The 4,571-nt window shown below is 36.3% G+C and overlaps 1 long non-coding RNA gene across 1 annotated transcript; it reads left to right on the forward strand.

The window, feature by feature from the left end:
• Window positions 1–616: 616 nt before the first annotated feature.
• LOC145059222 (uncharacterized) lies at window positions 617–2,881 on the forward strand. The gene is made up of 3 exons (XR_013686712.1): window positions 617–888; window positions 1,937–2,005; window positions 2,349–2,881. It is a non-coding gene; the product is annotated as an uncharacterized LOC145059222 (long non-coding RNA).
• Window positions 2,882–4,571: the final 1,690 nt, after the last annotated feature.

Here is a 4,571-nt window from a genome sequence, read left to right on the forward strand (position 1 = left end):
ATACTAACACAACTACAACTAATAATATATGGAAGGAATTCAACAACTAGAGATGACCTCGATGTGGAAATAAGAAGATTATGCAAATGTACGAAAGTCCTAAACTTTGATAAATCTGACTAAAAGTTGCAATCTAGCATAGTCATTTTGCTATGAAATCTCAACTTTCCCCCACTTGGAATATACAAATCATTTGAACCTTGCCAAAACAAAATTAAAGCTCTAACTCGAACCAACTAAAACACTACATATTCCTACTCATAAGGAATAACCTGAGGTGGAGTAAATGTAACGACCCAAATTTTCTCCGTCAGTAAGATTAGTTCCATTATCCAATTTATTCTTTTATTCTAAAAGAAAATTAAATTAAATAATATTTGATGAAAAAAAAGATATAATAACAATTTATGGTGAAATAATTTAATTAGGTGATTAAAACTCATGGAATGATGTAAATCAAGTTGAGGGGTTTAAGTGTCATAAAAATAAAAGTTGTATCGTCAAGTCTCCTAGGGTTAGGGTTGAAAGGTGCTTGAAATCGAAATTTTAAGGGCTAGGAAGTGAAAATCGGGTATAACCCCTCAAGGGATCGAATCGATTCTAGTCCCTCATCCGTTTCCCCACTCGTGCGAGTTAAGAAGCGAACCCATCCCCTGCCTTCGCTAGTTGTTGGTCGTCGACAAAAAAGGAAAAAAAAAAAAAAAAAAAAAAAAAAAGGAATGGAGGGCTACGGGCGTGGAATCGAGCAAGGCGAAGGTTCCTTGGGGTTGGAGCATCGAAGTGGAGAAAAAGAAGAAGGGACCTCCGATTTTGGTGGTGGTCGATCGACAGGAGGAAGGTTCGTGGTGGTAACTTCAATTGAGGCGAGGAATCAAACATACTCCACTGGTATCACTCTTACTTGATCAAACTCTAATTCCTAGAATTTTGATGGTATCGTGAGTTTAAATTGCCTTCCAATTGATGCAATTAATCTTGTATTTCTATTCTACACTCTAGAACTTATGTTGGATCAGTTTCTAGTCACTTAGAGTGTGTTTCTGGATCAATTTTATGGCTGTGAAAATCACATGAAACACTCTCTCACAAGTTGGTGCTGGTACTCTAATGATAATTGGAATGTTGAAGTAAAAAAAATTTGTTCCTGTTCCTTTTATCTCAAATCCATGTGGGTGATTTCATACATTGAAGTCATGCTTTGGGCACTCCTTAAGACCCTCAAAACAGCCCCTAGAGTCCGTGATATGTAGACAATTATGTTATTGTTTGGACAAACCAAGATTGTCAAAAGTCTAGCTTGAAAGTCCTCACAACTCTTGGTAGTATTGTTTGTATTTTTGGTTTTCAAAACCATGACTTGGAGGCTGAAACAAAAAACTTGAAAACCACAAAATATGTGTCTAAAGTTCCCTAATAGTTCATCCCTATATGTATCTTGGTTTGAACTAAAAGAAGTCTTTATTGGTGTATGTGGACTTTTGGTGTTGATGCATTAGGGCATCTTACTTTCAATCACCTTTTAGTCAATTCTTGGTCTTTTCATAAACCACTTAATTTATGTCTTAATACCTTCATTAAAGCTTTTGGTGTGTTAATTCGTGTTTGTTTAATCTTTTGTCCAAGTCATAAATCATATGGTGATTTTTGACAATTATTGGAAATCTGCACAGCAACTTTGCCCTATCTTGCAAGGGCTGTAGCTGCTAATCTGGGCAGAATTGGCCGATGCCCCTCTCTGGATAAAATGTAGGAAATCGACTCTAGTTTTCAGAAAGTCCGAATTCAGCTCAATCGGAGTTACAGATTCTGTTTTCTGACCAAAACACTGAACAGTGCTCAAGCTGTGAAACTTAAAAAAAATATGTAACCCATTAAGATAGGTGTTAATGAAACTTGGACCCCATTTTGATGATTGCTTGGTATGTGTGATTATTAGGTGAAAACTTGACAACTTCAAGAAGGGTCAAGGCTTGAATTAAAAAGGAGAACACGCTTCAAACATAAGGTGAGTCGACAATTTTTGTTTACTTTAGTGCATAACCGAAAACCACATCTCATAGGTGAATTGTTGATGCAAATTAGGATTCATGCTAGATTTTTATAAATGCTTGTGATAATTATTTAAAATATGTTGTTTGCATCTTATGTATGGTTATTCCTTGGTATCGGTTGATATGGTGATATTCATGTTATGTGATAGCTGTAAATTGCATACGGATATGATGTTTCATGAATTGGTAGTTATGTGCTAAAGTATGGTGACAACTTAATGAACTTTATTACATGAGAATTTCTCGTTTAAGCTGTATGAGTAACATGATTATTTTGGTGTATGCATGCTTTTGTAGGGTATAACGGTGACATGAGTAGAACCTTGCAAGTCTAATGGGTTGAAAGAGCTTAATCCATAACGGTGATTAGTTACACGAACTTTTCTAGATGGTCGTGTGACACGTGGTTCGTGTGCAACTCGGTGTACGAGAACTGGAGTGGTGTTGGCTTTATGGTGTGGCCGGATTAAACATCACGTGAAAATCGGGAGGTGTATCGGTAGAATTGACACCGTTTATACCGATCCTGAACGATACCGTAAAGTACTTGTACTTTGCAAGTCGGAGTAGCAAAAGTGGAAGTCTTGGGGTTGGTGAATTCGGGTGGAAGTCCTGAGCCACTTAGAACACTAAACTGGTTGAGCACACGAGTAGTGAACAGGTTTAAGTTGTTGGGTAGACTATCCCTAAGAAACCCCAAAGTAGTTAATCAGTTGAATTAAAAATTACATATAATAAACGGTGAATCAAATTATATATAATAATCGGTTGAGTTAAGTTGAAAACTATATGATTGAAATAAATTATGATATCATGTTACTTGTTTTTCTTGACTATGTTATTATCACGATTTGCATGGATGACCCTTATAGGAATTATGTGTTTCTTTTTTGGTTGTGTACAACTTGTCGGCTCACGAGGCGGTTGTTGGCACTTGTTTCTTTGTTGAATGCCTTTTGATTGGTACATGTAGCTTAGGAGCATGACTTGGTGAGGTTGGGTTCCTTTTGGGTAGTTAGTTTTAATGAAGATGCCACTTGAGCATGTTTGGTTTTTATTTTCCTTTGAACCCCTTTTTGCAACAGTTAAACGGTTAAATATTGGTTTATGAAAATGGTGACGTGAAGTTTTTTTGGAATGGTTGAAAAATAATAATAATAAATAAAGTCTTCCGTTGCATTTTCATTTTAAGGATTGTTAAAACATACAAAAAATGGAGTAAAATTCATGACGTTATAGTAAAATAGTCCTTCGAATCATTCAACTCCACCGTTGAATCCTCTATAACAAGCTGGTAGGATCCTCCTTCGAACTTGTGCATCTACCCCCTAGCGTCCATCTGTAATCTTCCAAGCTAAAGGTGTAGGGTTCTTCACTTCACCGAAAATGAGAAGGGGAAAATAAGTTCTGATGTGGCCCTCCTGGTCGTAATGAAAACAAACCCGCACACTCTTCCAGCAATCCCTAAGAAAATGCCCTTATTTGCAACATTTACGGCATGTAAAAGATCGACACACCCCAATATGATACCGGCATGTAAAAGATCGACACACCCCAATATGATACCTCTGTTGGAAAGAGTGTCCAAGGTCATTTACTATTGATAATATTTCTAATAATAATAAAGGGTTCTTTTGGGTTGCCCTCAAGGCCCAAATTAAGTAGAATAAATAAAGGAGAAATTGGTTTATTAATTATTATGGTTTATAATTAATTAGAAACTAATTGGAAATATATTTTGGGAATTAATTAACAGTTTAATTAATTAAAGGGTTGAATATTCAATTAATCAATAGTTGGTTGATCATGAATATTCCAGAACCCTTATGAAATTACGGTTGGATGAAAATCACTCCAACCCGCATGGGAAATTTGTGGTTGCCTCCTTGTCCCACATGGGAAAGAGTACAAAAGCTAAGAAGGGATCCAAGGCTATAAATATGGCCTTAGGAATTTCATTCTTCCTTGCACCCTTGCTTGAAGTTTTGCTAACCCTTCTTCCTCCTCCCATATGGATGACATCTAACCCTCTTAGTGTAACACCCTGTTTATTAAACAAATAAATTAATAAATTTATGAAGGTATAGTAATCCAAAAATCAATAATCATATAGCAAGGTGTTGGTCTCGATGGTTAATTGTTATAATTTTAGAAGTTATGGGTTAAAAAGTGCAAGCTCTTGACTTAATTTGCAAAGGATTTCAGAAGCCAGGGTCCGTTTGGTAATTAATGGATTTAAATTGAAAAGATTTGAAGGCTTAGGGGGCTTATTGGTAATATAGGGATCTATTATGAAAGGAATTTATGGGATCAGGGTTTAAAAGGTAAACTTTGGTTTGATGCTGAAAATAATATGGGGAGGAGGGACCAAAAGTGTATTTTTGGCAGTGTAGTTTGGTTTGGAGCCACGAGATGAATCTGATCCCTTCATTCTCTCGTCAAAAGGATGTAGCCAAAGAACTCGGTACCCTTCCTTCCCTCTCATTTTTAATGGAATAGCAAACCCTAACCCTAGGAAGC

The sequence above is a fragment of the Lactuca serriola genome, chromosome 6 (genome assembly GCF_051521515.1).
Source record: "Lactuca serriola cultivar US96UC23 chromosome 6, Lser_US96UC23_V15, whole genome shotgun sequence".
NCBI classification, from domain to species: Eukaryota; Viridiplantae; Streptophyta; class Magnoliopsida; order Asterales; family Asteraceae; genus Lactuca; species Lactuca serriola.